The sequence below is a fragment of the Astyanax mexicanus genome, chromosome 16 (assembly GCF_023375975.1).
Source record: "Astyanax mexicanus isolate ESR-SI-001 chromosome 16, AstMex3_surface, whole genome shotgun sequence".
In the NCBI taxonomy this organism is placed as follows: domain Eukaryota; kingdom Metazoa; phylum Chordata; class Actinopteri; order Characiformes; family Acestrorhamphidae; genus Astyanax; species Astyanax mexicanus.
Window position 1 is genome coordinate 2840212 of NC_064423.1, and position 19922 is coordinate 2860133.

Here is a 19922-nt window from a genome sequence, read left to right on the forward strand (position 1 = left end):
TGAGGAACTGTAGAGATTAAATACAAAAAAGTGCTCTAAATATACACTCTCTGGCTGCTTTATTAAAAAAGAAAAGCCTAGATAAATATATCTTGCATTTAAGCATTACTGGAGTTCGAGCTACAGAACTAAACCCATGCATTTCTATTATAAAGTGCATTAGTACTTTAGCATCTAGACCTTTATTAACACTCAGAATCTTTTTCCAAACTTTTTCCAGCTATAAGTAGAGTTGAGCTGGGCAATATGGTCAAAATGTATAACATAAAATGTATCTTACTTTCAGTCGATATCATATATTTTCAATATGAACAACAAAGACCCTCAGAACAACACGTACGCGTATTTAAATATCATAAATATGTATCATATTTTAATTTAAACACATTATATTGCAATACATTTTTCTATTGCATTACTGTCTAGTCCCTACACAAGCGTCAGTCTAGCACTGGAACTGTTCACTTTACTTCCTCCTTTATTTACATAATCTGTGTATTCTTTATTTTCATATTGACTTACTTACTTATATCTTATGAATCAAAACCTTTTAGGCTTTACTTTTAGCACCGCAGAAACTCCAGCAGCTGTAAACTATTATACACACCTCACTCTGATGAAGACTGACAGGTTTCTGGCAGGATGGGCGTGTCCTTAATGATTTCCTAAGTGTCTATTGGTCAGTTTTACACAAAACATGGATGGAATCCACTAATTACAGATGAAAGGCAGACAACGTGTGTATGTGTGTGTGAAAGAGGGAGAGAGAAAGAGGGATAGAGAGAGAGAGAGAGAGAGAGAGAGAGAATCTAATACAGTAGGCCCAAACGTGGTCCCATCATTAATTTGTTTGAAAGTTTCCATATTAATCAGAAACATTACTATTTTACTGTGACAGTATTAGTAAAAGCTCTATCAACACTGCTGTGCCAGTCAAAAGTTTAGACACACCTTCAAATCAGTGATTTTTCATTATTTAAAAATTTTCTGCATTGTACATTAATAATGAAGTCATCCAAACGATGAAGAAAAACATATGGAACTAGATTGCAGTTCCTACAGACACTGCGAGTGTGATTGAAGTGCTGGCTGATATCTGCTATGTTGCTAAGGTGTTGCTATGGTATCTGGGGTGGTTGCTAAGGTGTTGCTAGGTGGTTGCTAAGGTGTTGCTATGGTATCCAGGGTGGTTGCTAAGGGGTTGCTAGGTGGTTGCTAAGGTGTTGCTAGGTGGATGCTAAGGTGTTGCTATGGTATCTGGGTGGGTGCTAAGGTGTTGCTAGGTGGATGCTAAGGTGTTGCTCTGGTATCTGGGTGGTTGCTAAGGGGTTGCTAGGTGGTTGCTAAGGTGTTGCTAGGTGGATGCTAAGGTGTTGCTATGGTATCCAGGGTGGTTGCTAAGGTGTTGCTAGGTGGTTGCGAGGGTGTTGCTAGGTGGTTGCTAAGGTGTTGCTATGGTATCCGGGGTGGTTGCTAAGGGGTTGCTAGGTGGTTGCTAAGGTGTTGCTAGGTGGATGCTAAGGTGTTGCTATGGTATCTGGGTGGGTGCTAAGGTGTTGCTAGGTGGTTGCTAAGGTGTTGCCATGGTCTCTGAGGTGGTTGTTAAGGTATTGCTAGGCAGTTGCTAAAGTGTTGCTATGGTATCTGGGGTGGTTGCTAAGGTGTTGCTAGGTGGTTGCTAAGGTGTTGCTATGGTATCCTGGGTGGTTGCTAAGGTGTTGCTAGGTGGCTGCCCGGTGGTTGCTAAGGTGTTGCTAGGTGGTTGCTATGGTGTTGCTATGGTATCTAGGGTGGTTGCTGGGGTGTTGCTAGTTGGTTGCTAGGTGGTTGCTAAGGTGTTGCTATGTGGTTGCTAAGGTGTTGCTATGGTATATGGGGTGGTTGCTATGGTGTTGCTAGTTGGTTACTAGGTGATGTATATGCATAAATGAGATTAAATGGTGTTTACATCAATCAGCTATGCACGCTAGGTTGCCCTGGCCGTTCGGGGGTGTCCAAACTTTTGACCAATAGCTGCTTTATCCAATAGCTCCTCCATACTCTCACTATACTGGTGAACTGGCTCGGGGGCTGGGGTGTCCAAACTTTTGACCTAATGCTGTTTTATCCCATAGCTGCTCCATACACTCACAGTACTGGAGTTCTAGCTACCTGTCCTCCGATCAAGACACCAGAAAATGGTTTATATTTTAGATTCTTTAGATTAGACAGTTTTACACATCTTGGCTGTTTTTTCTCAGTCAGCTTTATGAGGTAGAGTCACCTGGAATTCTGGATTTCAGTTATGAAGAGTCGTTTACCATATTTTTCGCATTATATGCACTCTAAGAAAAGTAAGTACAGATTTGTACTTAAAAGAGTACAAAGCTTGTCGCTGGGGCTGTACCTTATATTGAGGTACAAAAAAGTACCTTTCAGTAAAAGTCCTTTTTTGTACCCATGGTTTTTGTGCCAGTTAAGATTATAAAGATTATAAACATTATCATCAACTAAATATGGCTCAAAAACTTGATGATGCAAAATTGACTGGCTTTCAAATAAAAAATGTGCAATTAAAATATATATTGTTTATTAGTACAGTGATGCAGAACACTGAATGTACCTTTTGTCTAGTCAAATGGTACAAATTTGTACTTATTGCTGTTAAAATTTACTTTGTACTTCAGAGGGAACAAATCTGACCCTGTAAAGACCAATATTGTACCTTGGAGGGTACAATTATGAAGAGTGTACCTTTGAGTACAAAAAAGTACTCATATCGTACCTCTGTTTTTTAGAGTGTGGTATATGGCATATATAGGTGCACTTAAAATCCTTTAATTTTCGCAAAAATCGTCAGTGCACCTTATGTATGAATTCTACCAGTTAGGTATAAAGGAGCAGTAAAGCCACTCTGCTAAAGTACAGCACTATACAGGAGATTCAGTAAAGTTTCTCCAGCACCGAGACTGGAGCAGTATTAGAATTAGCCGCTAACTGTGCTAAATGCTAGCTCTATTGACATTCAGAGGTGAGTATTATTGGCCTGTAGCCTGCTACCCCATATAGCACTGCTGGAGCAGGATTAGCATAACCCGCTAACCACGCTAAGTGCTACTATATGTTACTTGAATTTCTTGTCTCTTAATGTATCTTTTAATGAGAGCATCAGTTGTGTAAAGTAGTGAAAAGGTAGAGTTACAGGTATACAGTGAATAAAAGCTCTATTTAATTAATGTTCTAATCCAGATCATAAGAAGCATGAACTTCTCAACTGAGTAAAGAAAAAAAATACTTTAAGAAATGTAGGTCAGTCAACCTGAAAACGTCAAGAAGTTTGAAGGCATGCTCAAGTGGTGCGACAAAGACCATCAAAAACGTTATGATGAAACTGGCCCCTATCAGGACTGCCCCTGGAAAAGAAGAAGGAGGGTTTCCTCTGTTGCACAGGATAGGTTCATCCAATTACCAGCCTTAAAAAAAAAACTGAATGAAAAGTCCAAACAACATTTAATAATTTAAAATATAATTACTAAATGATGTCTACTTTATGAGCAAATACTGAGCATGATTTATTATTATAAATGGGAGTTTTTAAAACCTCAAAAATGGGCCATGCATTGAAGATAAACTGATAAACTATAAGAAACTCTTTCCAAATAACAACAGAAAAAGCTGTGCTGTGTAACTGACTGGGGTTCGCACTATTTTCGTCTTTCTAAAATGTAAATTCGGCTTGCTCCTTCAGATTCAGATTTTTCTTCCTGAAAGAAACTCACAAAAGGCCTGTGGATTCAGTCTCTGAAGGTTTATTATGGAAGGGAAACAATGAAAGAGAATCGTAGAATACGGAAAGAGAATAGGGCCAGCAGCCCCAAAACATCACACCTAAAATATACCACAAACTGTGTTCAGACCTGTCAAAGTTTTGACAGCACCCTAGAGTTCAGTACTTTCAGCATGAATACTCTATTCCTGGATATACAGTAATACAGGAAGACATTGATTCTACATTGCCTTGGCAGTGCAGACAGTGGAATACTGATCCTGGAACAGCAGCACGAGTGGTGAACCTCTGGTGAATAAATAAGGTTAATGCACACTGCCGCTAATAAAGATCTGAATCAATACATACTGACTAAATACAACTATCCTACAGTGTGATTTTATCCGTCTGCAGACATCCCAAGTTGCAAAAGTTGATTTCAGGGAGGTTACCCTACCACCACCCCCCCGCCAAAAAAAAAAAAAAAAAAAAACTTGCACACACACCAAAGGATACCGAAACTTTACTTTTATATTAATTATTTTTTTTTATTATTATTAAATTTAGAGTATTCAGAGGTGAAATTAGTTTATCTTTTTCTTTTTGGAAGGCCCTGCCCTGCTTTCCTTTTTTTTTGGGGGGGGGGGGGGGGAAGCCTTTATTTGACAAAAATTGACAGTAACAATATCACAAAAAATTGCACGACATCAAAAACATTTCATATCATATTACAATAATTATTAATATTGCCTCCGCCATGGTCTGCTTTCTCTCACTCACTGAACAAATCCCGTCCGGGAGGGGGGAAAAACACTGCTCGCCCACACTAAAAACTGATTGGCTGTCTCACAGACTCTTTGCAGAGAACAGGCCAATCAGAACCCTCTCTGTTTTCTCTCTCTCCTTCCCACACGCGATTAGAGAAAAAAAGTCTGTGGCCTGTGTGCGCGTTTGGGGCACTCGTTCTGAATTCTGGGAGATTATATGTGACTCACGGGCATCAGGGAGCCACTACTGAAATACGGGAGACTCCCACAACTTCAGGGAGACTTGGTTTGTTTGCGTCTGCCCATGAACTGATATACTGAGATAAGAGCCCTGTAGACCTCTGCTATACCCAGAGGTGAGAGATATATTGTGGTTGATTGATTTCAACATTAATATATGTGATTAATCTGGAAACTATTTCACTCTCCTTACCAAGCCTGGTTCAGAAGTTAGATTAAGTCTTATTTATAATGAATTATGAATTAAATATGGATGGATACTTTCCATATTCCCATTTTCTTCTCCTTCTTTTTCAAAAACACATTTTTTTATCTGGTAATTGAATACAGTTTACAAAGGACAAGCTTAAAGTTAAAAAGATACAATGTCGGGCGCAGAGTGGTCCAGTGGTCTAAAGCGCTGCCACTATGAGCAGGAGGTCGCAGGTTTGAACCCCCACTCATGCAGCTTTACTATCAAGCTGCCGGCGCTCAGAGGGAGCACAATTAGCCCTGCTCCCTCCGGGTGGGTACAGTAGATGGTGCTCTCTCCCCACATCACTCCTAGGGTGATGTCCACAGCACAGGGCGTCTGTGAGCTGATGTATCTGAACCGAGTTGCTGCGCTTCCCTCCGAGCGTTAGCACTGTGATGCTGCTCGGCAATGCTGAAGCATCAGGAGCAGCTCGAAAAGAAGCGGAGGCTGACTTCACATGTATCAGTGGAAGCCTGTGTTAGTCTTCACCCTCCTGGTGTGTTGGGGCATCACTAGTGATAGGGGGAGTCTTAATGAGGTTGGGTAATTGGCTGTGTAAAATAGAAAAAGTTCTGTACTTAGTACAATAGAGCAGCTTTGGGATGTGGTGGAACGGGAGATTCGCATCATGGATGTGCAGCTGATAAATCTGCAGTAACTGCGTGATGCTCTCATGTTAATATGGACCATATTTTTGAGGAATGTTTCCAGTACCTTGTTGAATCTGTGCCACGAAGGATTAAGACAGTTTTGAAGGCAAAAGAGGGTCCAACCCCGTACTAGCAAGGTGTACCTAATAAAATGGCCAGTGAGTGTTTATAAACACTGTATATATATATGTAGCCCTGTTTAATTTTCAAGTTATGTAAATTAAGAAAATCCTAAAAACAAGTTCATTTTTATTTGTATAAAAGTTTTTGTGCTCACTCACGGTAGTTAATAAATAATTGTGTTTACTCATGTTAAAAAACTTCTGTTAAAATATATATATATTTTTGGAGCAAGATAATTGGTTATTTTTCCTGTCAGTCAGAACTCTTGAGAAGTGGGTGGAGCTAGCAGCTGCGTTGTGAGCAGCAGGGGGGCAGCAGGAGAGAGAGAGAAGGAGAGAGAACTAAGCAGAGTCAGCCATGCAGCACAGGAGCTGTTTGTGCTCAATATAAGTCCAAAATGTGGCTAACGGCCAGTTTAAACCACTTGTGTGACTTTCTGTGACATCTTTTATGAGGTAAATTGGGATTTGTTCACATTTATATAAGATTTGTCCAATTAGTAACTCTTTACACTCTATTGTTTGTAAGCTAGTCAAAATGGTGTGTGTTTGCTAACTCAGTAACACTGAATATGATCTGTAGCTGCTTTTGTGCTTGAAATATGGTTAAACCCTGCCTAGCTAAGCTTAATTATGTGAATACAGGACACGGACAGTGTTTCTGACGAGCCCAGTGAGCTACATAGAGCTTGAGAGCTGACGAGGGAGCTGTTTCATGACTTCTTGGCTGTTCCACCATTCCATGAGCATCGCTCTCACCCTAAACTTCTACTAGACTGCCTAAACTACAACTTCACTGATTCTACGTCGTCCTGCTTTCACCAGACACCCAGAACATTCTCGAGAGGTCGTGAGTACTGAGTGTGCACAAACAAATATTTTTTTTTGTTTACTTTAAGTAAGTGAAGCGGCTATTAAAGTTTTGAGCCTCAACGTACCCAAGCCACGACTCAGGCCTGCAACTTTTTGTTTCTTTTATTTTTCTATTACTTTTCTGAGTGTGTGTGAGTGTGCGTGTGTGGGCCCACAAGTTAGGTATTTCTTTGTTTATTTGTTCAGAGCTGTTATTTACAATTTTTTGGATAATATTTTGGGTAACTAAATTGTTAATAATCTGCAACACAATAATTCTAATATCATTTCATTTGTAATTTAAAACTGTGATACCTGACTTTCCAAAATTCATACAATAATCTGAGTAAAAGAAAGGTAGCTAAGCATTAAAACTCATTTTTTTGGTTAATAGAGTGTTCATTTCAGTAAGTACTGGTTATTTATTTATTTATATTTCTTTATTTTCCTTTTTTGAATAATCTCTATTAAAATAGGCTGAGTGTGTGAAACGGAGAGATTTCTAAAAAATAGAGTATACTAAGTCTACTTATTTTGTTTATACAAAATTTGAAATGCATTAGTCTGTACCAATAATCATTGGGACCCAGGGCCCTGCCTTTAATACATAAGTGGTTAGGCAGGGTGTTACATATAGAACAGCCCATTCATCTCTGCTCACTTTCTGACCTCTCAGCTGTCCGAATATTACTGGTGAGACGTCAGTATCACTGCTGTTTTATTATTATTATTTTTTTTACAGTAGTTTTGGGCTCATAAAGTGACCACTTATTAAGGGCTACACTGGGGCCAACACCAATCTTCACAAATGATCAACAGATGGCATATAGTCTTGTTTTTACACCCCAATAATTGCATATAATTATATCATCACTGCCCCTCAGGACTTCAAGCTGAGCTGTCCTTCAGAGAACCCAGTCAAGGACTTCTCTACCATCCAAATCCCTGATGTTGTAAATACAAAACAATACAAAAAAATGTAGAAGCAGCACGGCATGTATCAGCTACTTACATTAGGGAAAAGTTGTGATTTAAAAGAGAATAATATTACGCACTGTTAATTTTGGGTAGTGTGCCTCATGGTGAGAGATCAGTGACTGATTGACGCCATGATTCTAAAATTTGCTCAATCACATGTAGCCCAGTTTATATTAGGGCTGTGAATCTCTGGGAATCCCACAATTTGATTCAGAATCGATTCTTGGGGTCACGATTCTTTTTTTTCCCCGATTCTTTCAAATCTAAACGATTCGATTAAAAAACGATTATTTTCAGATTCAACAACGATTTTATCAATAATGTAAACACACAAAGGTAAATCCAAGACAACATGTCTGATTTATTTATGCACAAACACAATATATTTGAGGCTGACACTATGTATGTCTATGTATGTGTTATAACTGATTATAAATGATTTTAAAGCATTTAGAACCTAATTACTAACCATAATATAACCCTCTATAAAGGTAGCCTTATTTTAAAGTGGTACCATGAAGCCATATAATGTTTTTACTTGAGAGGGGCTCTTAAAGCCAGTCACCACTGACACACTGTTTACTGCAGCATCCAAGCTTATAGGCTTTCCAGGCTTTAAGCCTGTATTTTTCTACATTTATAACACTAGGCGTTTATTTTTATCTCAGGTTATGGTTATTTATCCAGGCAGCCTTAAGCATTCAGTACACAAATATTCCACATGTTTCAGAGGCAGCTTAGAATCAGCTGTATAATGTAAAGTGAAGGGCAAGACAATGCGAGAGCGTATAACCGCGGCTCCATGCGTCTGACAGCCTTTAAGGCTTCTTAGTCATGTAATCATTAGAGAAGTGAGGGCATTAAAGCTCGTAATCTCGCCGAGCGCGACACCCAGTCACCCGGCAGAGCACTGCCAAAAAGATCTGAGCTTTGTTTCCTGTGCCCCTGACACCACCGGCAACACTGAGAACCAGTGACCTGAAAAAAAACGAAGCATCCACTTCCGCACACAGCACACGTACACACTCGCTCCCTCGCATTAATGTCTTTAGGGGTGACTGAATCAAAATAGTCCTACAGCTACATTTAATCATTTAATCTGTAGCTCAGAGACTGTTACTATAACACCTGCACCTCAACCCTGCATTAATCTCAATTAATGCAAAATAGCTTTTATCAATTCTGCTAATGATATATATATATATATACCATTAAAATATACTATACACAAAGACACCATGTGTTACTTATCCACTCCAGTTTCTTAAAAAAAAAAGAGTTAGCAATAGTCTGGTACATTGTTGTCCCGATACCTTTAATAAAAATAAAAAATAAAAAAAAGACGATTCCTGCCTCAATATTTCAATACTGATACTGAAACAATACCATGACAAAAAACTTCAATCATTCGAAATTAGTGGAATAATAGAAGCATTTTTTTTCTTTTAAAAAGGCACTAAACCCCTAATCATATTTTATCTATGAATAGCTGAAATGTTTTTATTTGAAGTAATGAAACATTTCCTAACCTTTAAAAAAAAACTTTTATTGCAGTAATTTCTGCCTCTGCAGCTCCTCTCAGGTTCAGCTGTGCTATAGGTGAGAATGATGTCTCTGTGTACTCTGTGCACGATCAATAATACAGCCCCCTTCTGACGTCCAATCATCTGCATCTCACCCACCGCTATCAGAGGCACACTGCTGCTGCTGCAGCTCAGCCAATCAGCTCTCCCTCCTGCCCCACCTCTCTAAACCCATACATCACCCAGTGCCTCCCCCAAACTATTTTTTAAAACATTTTTCAAATCAGTCAGCTGCCCTACAGGAGGCTGCCCCACAAAAAAAATGCCCTACAGGACGCTCTCCTACAGGCTGCTGCCAACAGAAAGCTGCCCTACAGGATGCTGCCACACAGGACGCTGCCCTACAGGATGCTGCAACACAGGACGCTGCCCTACAGGATGTTGCCACACAGGACGCTGCCATACAGGAGGCTGCCCTACAGGATGCTGCCTACAGAAAGCTGCCCTACAGGATGCTGCCACACAGGACGCTGCCCTACAGGATGCTGCCACACAGGACGCTGCCCTACAGGAGGCTGCCCTACAGGATGCTGCCTACAGAAAGCTGCCCTACAGGATGCTGCCACACAGGATGCTGCCCTACAGGATGCAGCCCTACAGGAAGCTGCAAACAGTAAGCAGCCCTACAGGATGCTGCCCTACAGGAGGCTGCCTTACAGGATGATGACCTACAGGAGGCTGCCTTACAGGATGATGACCTACAGGAGGCTGCCCCACAGGACGCTGCCCTATAGGAGGTTGCTCCACAGGACGTTGCCCACAGAAAGCTTCCCTAGAGGACACAGCCCACAGAAAGCTGCCCTACAGGACGCAGTCCACAGAAAGCTGCCCTACAGGATGCAGCCCACAGAAAACTACCCTACAGGACACAGCCCACAGTAAGCAGCCCTACAGAATGTTGTCCTACAGGACTCAGCCCTCAGGATGCTGCCCACAGTAAGCAGCCCACAGAAAACTACCCTACAGGATGCAGCCCACAGAAAGCTGCCCTACAGGATGCAGCCCACAGAAAACTACCCTACAGGACACAGCCCACAGAAAGTGTCAGGAATTACCCAGGCAGGGAGACGAGGAGACGGACGCAAATGCAGGTAAGGGCGAAACTAATAATTTAATAAATAAATAACAAAGATAAACAAAGAGACAGGCAACAAATAAACACGTAAACATAAAACAGGGAGATATATACAAGGAACTGGGGAATAAACTAAATAACGGAAAATAGATAAACATATAACCAAAAACCAAAACAAACGAGAGAAACTAAAGAACATAAACTAAACCAACTAGAGATAACAATGAGAAAATAAACAGGGAATATATATACAAGAAGATAAACGTGAAACAAGGGACTAAGGCTAAGAAAACAAGGTAAACACTGAGCGAAGCTATTAAACACAGAGAGAGACAAAACGACATGGGAAGGTGCAAAGACCGACGGAGACAAAGTGGCAGAGGAGGGCTAATATACTAACATAAAACACACTAGAATTGGAAACACCTGGGGAAGGGGCGGAGCTACAAATGAGAAACACGTGGTGGAAATCTACTGACAAGAGACACAAAAGAGCACAGGTCACGTGGGAATAACACAGAGACAAGACCAGGATATGACAGAAAGCTGCCCTACAAGATGCTGTTGGCTTGTTATTTCAGGTTAGTGAACTTTTCTCAGTCCACCACTGTGTTTTAAAAAAAAAACACAAAATTCTCCTATACACGAGTCAGTGATGGGCAGTAAGAGTAGAAACAAGCAGATGGTGTTAATTAAATGGCAGGTCAGTGTATATATATATATACACTTTTATTTTAATTACCACCTTCCTGCGAAGTTCTCAGCCAACAAGTGTCCAGAATATGTGGAACTACTTCAAGTCTGTTAGGAGAGCAGAAGAAGAGGCTCTCTGACAGAACGCCAGGAGAATGATAAGAGAGTGCAAAACCAGTGAAAGTGAAAGAGTGGCTACTTTAACAAATATACAATATACTGAACATAACACTTGTTTCAGAGGGTTGTGGTCACTGCATATATCCAAATGTGTGATTTATGAGCTCAGTGGATTAAAATAAGTCATGTACAGGCATATAGACATTTTATAACTTAAAATAAAGCAATGTCCACTCATTTGGCACAAGCTGAGAGCTGAACGGGCACCAGGGGCCTCATGTACTAACACTGCGTACACCTTCCTACTAAAATGTTCTGTACGCTCAGACCAAGTACTTTCTCTTAGTACATCACAATTAACTTGAAATCAAGCGCAAGTGCACGAAAACATCATACCTGCCATGACTCCTCCCTCAATTACGCAGAGTATAATGTTATAATAATAATAATAATAATAATAATAAAAATAATATTATGCTAGAGTATAATATGCAAGTCAATAAAGAAAAGTGTTGCAAGACGTGTAGCGTAATAACTAATAATTACCCATGTTTTAAATGTATTATTCTAGAATGGATAATAAATGCTTTCATTTAAATGAGTTGCTAAATGAGTTTTCTTATCCTCTTCTGCTCTTGGAAATCAAAAACGGTTTATAAGCCAGTCATCATCATGATCCAAAAAAACATAATGATCAATGAATTCAACCATTAGCAATATTTTCCAATAATGCCAACGCTGCATCTCCAACAACTCCAGCGCAAACTTTTATTCATGTTTATATAATCTAGGCTAAGTGTAAACACGTTGAACGATTATTTCTGTAAGCCCAAATGAAATTGTCTGATTAATTTACTTTATTTTACCCAATAATGCTTAACTACAATGTGTGAATAAAGGATATCTTAATAGTTGTAATTTCAATACATCGCCTGACCGTGAGCGTGAAATATGGCGTACGCAATGTTTTTGTGCATACGCACCTTTAGTACATGAGGCCCCAGGTAAGCTTGCTCTTCAAAACCAGAGGACACCACCACCCCCAGCATGTTTCTACTGTAAAAAAGGCTTATGCATATTTAACACAATTTCAGCAGGCAAGCTGTAACCCAGCGAATGAAAAAAAAAAAAAAAAAAACGAAGCAGAGAGAAGACAATCAAACCCCACCTAAGACTTTCCCATAAAGCAAAATATATAGGCGGATGCCGTCCTCGACACCGCGGCGGCCCCATCGCAAAACCGCACATCATTTTAACGACTGCCGTTAACTGGCCAGACATTGTCTTCAAAATGAAATATATCATGGTCACATTTGAAACAAGGGCCATATGCATTTTTAATGGATCTATATTTCAGATTATGATTCCCTCACAGGAGTTAAAAGGAGGATCATCCAATCTTAACAATAAATCCCACGCTGGCGGTAATTAGGGAGACAGCATCTGACATGCCTCCTCCCCGATTTCCCTTCTTAATTACTGCCAGCCTGCCTTTTAAGTCATCTGCATATTCTGTCGTGAGCTTGGCAGACGCTCCCACAAACTGTTTCACATTACTGCTGACCCGTACAGAACAGAACCGCGAGGAGCACCGGGCTCGGATACAGCGCGCTAACCGCAGATAATGCGTCAGTGTCACGCAGAGGTGGACACTAGGGGTGTGACGAGACACTAATATCACGAGACGAGACGAGATGAGACACGATACTGGGTTCACGAGAATGAGACGAGACGAGATTTAAAAATAACATTTTAAAGACTTTAAAAACTAGAGTTTTATTTGACAAAATCATATAACTCAAACTTAACAGACGGGTTTCTCTCACACATTGATTCTATAAGAAATAGAAATAAGAATAAAAATAAAAAATTAAAATAAAACTTTTCTAGGTCTTATACAGTGCAAACAATAAGTGCAAACCACAATCAGTCATTTTGTAATTTAACTATGCAGAACCATTACCAGTCATATTAAGACTTTGCTTGAAGTGCATTGGGGCGCTGCACTACAGGGGGCGCCAAATGAAAGCCCCAAATAAATTTTCTCTCAGGAGAAACAGCCAATCAGCTTGGAGCGCGGTGGGCTAGTAATGACAGAACGTATGTCCTCCACCCCCTCCCCCCCCGGACTTGCACTCCTGCTGTGTTGCCAGATCCCGCTTAAAAAGTCCACACTAAACTATTTTTACCCCGCGAGACAGGTTAAAGCTTGACGAGAAATATCGTCACGTTTTAATCTCGCGGGATCTCGTCACACCCCTAGTGGACACTGTGCAGAACCTGGATGTTGAAATGCAACATTAATGGCCAGAAAGCAGTGAAAAATCATATCATAAAGTCATATCCTGTAATTAACAAATATTTATCCCTTAATTATGTGATTTAAATCTATAAATGTCTAATACTTGATATATAGGGTCAATGCTGTGAGCATTAGAGCTGCAACTAATGACTTGCGTTACGTGATTTTAGTAGTCTGCTGATTGTTTTATATATTTTGGTAACACTTTATAATAACTTTCATTAATATACCATTATCTAATGATTAATAACCGTTATTTTTTACTTTTTAAGAAACTAAAAAGCTGCTATCACATTTGTGAATACTAATGATTGCATTTGCAACATGAACTGCAGTTGATAAATATTTGTATATACTAGCGATTTATTAATGTTTAAATTCTGATGAGCTAATGATTGGCTAATTTTTTTTTTTTGAATATCTGGTACCACTTTAAATTAAAACTACCTTAATAAAGGGTATATAAATGGTTAATTACAAGTTTTATTAGTTTATTAATGGTTACTAAATAGGTTGTAAATGCCTTAAAAATCATTAATAATCAGTTATAACCAGAGACTGTAAAAAAGATAGACGCCGTGTCGCCGTTCCCATTCATTCAATGAAAATGAAGCCATGTTGGCGATCCTGAAACCCGAGTCTGTAGAGCGTTTAACATTGTTTAAGCATGTGATGCTCGTTTAACATTGTTTAAGCATGTGATGCCGTGGCAATCAACAGGAAAAGTCAAGTTACTATTTATGAAAGATAAAATTTATAGATTTGTTTGTTTCCATAGAATGTATTAAACTGGTAGAGTCACCCGGAATTCAGGCTTTCAGTTAACAGCTGTGCTCAACTCGTAAAGAGTTAATTACTTGAATTTATTGTCCTCTTTTTCTTGCAAAGACCTGTAAAATACTTTAAGAAACATTTCAAGAACTTTGAAAGTATCTTAAGGTGCAGTTGCAAAGACCATCAAAAACATTATGATGAAACTGGCTCTCATCAGGACTGCCCAAGGAAAGGAAGAGTTACCTCTTTCAAATTACCAGCCTCAGAAACCACAAGTTAAGAGCACTTCAGGTAAGAGTATCGAAATGCTTCACAAAGTATTTTGGTTTGTTTAACACTTTTAAAATACTAAATGATTCCTGTAGTAATGTAGGAAAAAAAAGACAAACATTATACAAGAAAATGTTCCATATCATTAAGAATACTGTTATCGCAAAATACTCATATCACTGACCCCTAGACTTAATATTACATTAGAAAAGTTATAAGCAATACATAATGTATTTTCTTCATCAGTTTAATATTAAATATTATCAGTTGTTTTGAGTATTTTCTGTAATTTTATCCCCGGCTGCACTTTTCTGCACCAATTTTGGAGATTTCTGCTGCTGTTTCAGGAGGTTGGAGACTTGGACTGAGTGTCCTAGTGTTCCATCACATCTGCTGAACCGGTGACAGATTTGGACCTGTACATCCTACCTCTGTCATCCTGGGCTGAGTAAGTGTCAGTGTTTGGACATGAGGAACAGAAAAAGAGGATTAAGATAAAACTGAGGAATTCTTAGCCTTACCTAACTTGTGTATTTTACAGACTATAAGGCGCACTGGATTATAAAACGCATTATTAGCGACAATAGTAAGGAACAAGGGTGTCGCCATGCTTTCCTTCTAATTCACTAAACAAAACTTTAATACTCAAAAAAAGTAAAATGAGCACTGAATATTAATCTACACATATTTCTCTCCAGAAATATTGTTTATTTGGATGAGTAAAGCGCTTCAGTTTATTTATAGTAAGCTTAAATTTCCAGTATTTTACCGAGATTAGCAGCAGGGCTAGACAAGGTTAGCAGCACATAGTGCTAGTAAATACACTGAGGAACCCTGAGTGTTCTGGTAAGCCAGGGTGCTTTCAGCTAGTGGTTCATCCCATGTAGCTAATATTATAAATGAATAAAAATTTAATATTATAAACGCAGGCTACAGTCTGATATACTCACCTCTGAACAATAAAAGAGCTAGCGCTGAGGTTAGTGGCTAATGCTAATACTGCTCCAGCCCCAGTGCTTGACTGACTGAGTGGCTTTACTGCTCCTTAATACCAGACTGGTAAAATTCATACATAAGGTGCACCAGATTATAAGGTGCACTGACAATTTTTGTGAAAAATTACTGTACTGTAACTCACTTACCTCATGTACAGGGGTTGGACAATGAAACTGAAACACCTGTTTTTAGAGCACAATAATTTATTGTGGTGACGGACAGTTCTGGTGGAAACAGGAGAGTTGAGGTGCACATTGAATTCTGCCGTGATTTGATCAGCCGTGGTTTTATGTTTTTTTTGGATACAATCCGGGTTAGCACCTGAACATCTCTTTCAGACAGCTTCCTCTTACAGCGTCCACAGTTAATCCTGTTGGATGTGGTTGGTCCTCCTTGGTGGTATGCTGACATTACCCTGTATACCGTGGCTCTTGATGCATCACAAAGACTTGCTGTCTTGGTCACAGATGCTTCAGCAAGACGTGCACCAACAATGTGTCCTCTTTTCAACTCTGGTATGTCATATAATGCCATAATGTTGTGTGCATTGCAATATTCTGAGTAAAACTGTGCTCTTACCCTGATAATTGAACCTTCACACTTATACTGCTCTTACTGGTGCAATTATGTGTAATTAATGAAGATTGGCCACCAGGCTGCTCCAATTTAGCCATGATGAAACCTCCCACACTAAAATGATGACAGGTGTTTCAGTTTCATTTTCCAACCCCTGTATATATTTAGTGTAACTCACTTAATTCACTTTTCTACTAACTACAACAGAATTTTTTCACAGGATTCACAGATTTACTTTATGTTGGTATACCAGCTCTAAGCAAGCGTAAAGCAAAGTATGGCAGTGTGCCTAATGTGGGCAGGAACGATTCATTCTAAAATCACCATAATCCAGCAAATATCCCGTTGCCTCTAGAGCAGCACTAAATTACAGCTACTTTAACTCCTCATTTGGCGCCAGTCGTTTTATGGGTCAGCGTTGCGCTGCGGATGTCAGAAAAATATGTCACCTGCTGTTAAATGGGGGAGCCAGTCACAGATAAGTTAACAGAGGGGGCTGCGTCGGGGGGATCCAGGTGGCGTGATTCACGGTGTTGCGAGGGAGGGGTCGGCCGTGCTCCATAAAGTCCCGGCTCATAAATGATAACCGCCCAAATTATAGATAAGCATGGGTGCTCTGACTGGAGCTAATACATCACAGAGCGTGATTGATGAGCTCGATTTAGCCGGCTGATGAGACAAAGTTGAACATTCCTGTCTTCCCGCTCGGATGTCTGGGAGTGGGAGGACCGCTCCGCTGCTTAATGAGCAGCTCGCTGTGATCACAGGACACTTCAGAGGGAGATTATTAGCTGCTGCAGGTCTGTAGCACAGCATCAGGTGGTGGAGTTGTGCCAGGAATGAGCAAAGAATGGGATCAGCGAACTGAAACTAATGGAACCGTGTGGAAAAAATGAGGTCACCGCATATATTGTAAAAAGCATTGTGTGTTTATATTTTCACTTCATGATCTGATGTTTTGATTATTGCAGATTATACAACAGTTAGTTCCGACCTCACAATCTGATTGGTTGAGAAGTGGTCTAGCCGTGATGATATTCGTGATAACATCACGGCCTTCTCACACTAAACCTGTATCACTCCGCCGACGCGTTGCCGAGTAACGGCATATATACACACAGGACACCCGCAGCAGCGCTGGCTCATCTTTGTGGAAAAAAGGAAAGAAAATCATTCGGTTACTGCCGTCTGACAGCCAGAACGCTAACCAGCCAGACTAGGCTAAGCTAAGTTAATGCTGAGCTAAAAAGCAAGCTACGCTAACCTAACCACAGTCCAGCCGGATAGCTAAAACCAACACCACCCAGCAAAACAAGCAGAAATGCTCAAAAAATGCGCAGCACTCACCTGAAGACGACTCCACGGAGCAGGAGAGGAGAGTATTAGTGTTATTTCACGCTCCTAACGTTACCATCTTCACTTATTCCCTGCTTTCAAGCTAACTTTCGTGGTGTTAGTCTGTATGAACCATACACCGTTTTGTAGTTAAGTTTCAGTTCTGTTACAGTTGTTGTGGAACTACTTTTTGGCGGAAGGCACAGTCCATATTAAAGCATATTCAAACTGAATTTCTTAAAGTTCTTTGATTTATTTTCTTTATTCATTTTGTAAAAATAAACTGTTGTATAAAAGCAATTGAACACTCGAGGTCGTGTGTTATCACGAATAACGTCACGAATCACAGCCGTGATGTTATTGGCGATAACACACTCCCTCTCGTGTTCTATTGCTTACATATCTGAGTTTGTTAGTAATCTGATCAATGCTTTTACTGTACATGCTTTTAGCTTGGGTGATCAAATAATGAAAGAAAAAAAAATTCATGACTTAAGATCTGGCAATAAACAGATAATGGCTTTAAAGGTCTCAATTCATTGTTATTTCATTTTATTTTAAAATGTCTAGTTGTGGTCTCTACTATGAATAAAAACATGCAAACATATCGCCTCTGATTGGCTAACAGCACTGAAGCAGAGAACGCCTACCTGCCCCCCTCCCCCTCCACAGTCAATTTTAAAGCTCTAAAACTCAAAGGACAAAATGTTTTCAGAGATACAGCCTTAGTTATAAAGAGTTAGCACGTTACCAATAGCGCAGTGCGAGCATAAGCTCCCCGCCATGTTTATTTTAGGTTCTTCAAAGCTTTACACGTCTCTGCTGGATTTTCTCAGTCAGTTTTATGAGGTAGAGTCACTTGGAATCCAGGTTTTCAGTTAACAGCTGTGCTGAACTCATCAAGAGTTAATTACTTGAATTTCTTGTCTCTTAATAAAGTGTTTGAGAGCATCAGTTAAAGTAAAGTAGTGAAGAGGTAGAGTTACAGGTATACAGTGAATAGTGAATATTTATAGAGTAACGTTCTAATCCAGATTATGAGAAGCGAGAACTACTCAACTAAATAAATAAATAAAAATAAATACTGAAGAAATGAAGGACAGCCAATAAGAAAAAAGAACATTAGAAATGTAATGATGAAACTGGCTCTCATCATAATTCACCAGCCAAGACTTCACTCTCTCAGAAACAAGTTTTTATCATTAGTGAATCAAAAGTATTCATACCCCTTGAACTTTTTTTCACATTTTGTTACCTTACAACCACAAACTTAAATGCAGTTTATTAAGATTTTAAGTAACTGACAAACACAAAGTAGCACATAATTGTGAAGTGGAATAAAAATGATTTTCAAAAATGTTTTTCAAAATTGTAATCAAATAAAAATGTAAAACAAAAGTGTGACATGCAAAAGTATTTAGCCCCCCTATATCAATACTTAGTAGAGCCACTCCTCTAGAGCGACCATGAACGTCTTGAATCTACATCTTTGAAACGTGCTCTCCTTGTTCGATCTTTCAGTTTGGGTGGATGGTAGCTCCATGTCTTGGTAGGTTTGTAGTTTTATTATTATTTTTTTTTTTTTTCGTTTTTAGATGATGGATTGAACAGTGATCATTGGGATGCACAAAGCTTGTGTTATGTTTTTGTTCCTTGGTCTTCATGGTGCTTTATGTTCACTAGTGTTCTCTATCACAGGGGTTCTCAACTGGTCTCAGCCCTGGACCCATATTTACTTAAGGTCATTAGTTCTATAGAAGTTTATAGAATACAAACCAAAGAAATTCATTTTGGAAAAAAAAATTCTTCAACATAAACTTAAACATACAGGGGTTGGACAATGAAACTGAAACACCTGGTTTTAGAGCACAGTAATTTATTGTGGTGACGGACAGTTCTGGTGGAAACAGGAGAGTTGAGGTGCACATTGAATTCTGCCGTGATTTGATCAGCCGTGGTTTTATGTGTTTTGGATACAATCCGGGTTAGCACCCGAACATCCCTTTCAGACAGCTTCCTCTGACAGCATCCACAGTTAATCCTGTTGGATGTGGTTGGTCCTTCTTGGTGGTATGCTGACATTACCCTGGATACCGTGGCTCTTGATGCATCACAAAGACTTGCTGTCTTGGTCACAGATGCTCCAGCAAGACGTGCACCAACAATTTGTCCTCTTTTGAACTCTGGTATGTCACCCATAATGTTGTGTGCATTGCAATATTTTGAGCAGAACTGTGCTCTTACCCTGCTAATTGAAGTTTCACACTCTGCTCTTACTGGTGCAATGTGCAATTAATGAAGATTAGTGAATTTAAGAGAATTGTTTTAAGAAACTGAAGAGCAACATGAAAACCACATGTATAAAAGTTCCTACAATAAAATTAAATATCATAATCAGTAAGCAATGAGTGCATAAATTATGTTTAATTTTAAAATTTTTGATAAAAATAAACGAGCGCTGGATGTTAATCTACATATAATTCTATCCTGAAAACTGTTTATTTGGGTGGACGGCAAAAGAGCTAGCACACTGCGTAGTTAATAAACAGATAATGCTAATGCTGCTCCAGCTGTGGTAGCCGGGTTTAGCAGCAGGCTACAGGCCAATA

General features: G+C 39.5%; 1 protein-coding gene across 1 annotated transcript in view; it reads right to left on the minus strand.

The window, feature by feature from the left end:
- si:ch211-51h4.2 (uncharacterized) overlaps nt 1-19922 on the minus strand; it is a 216312-nt gene that overhangs the window by 92631 nt on the left and 103759 nt on the right. The window lies entirely within an intron of this gene.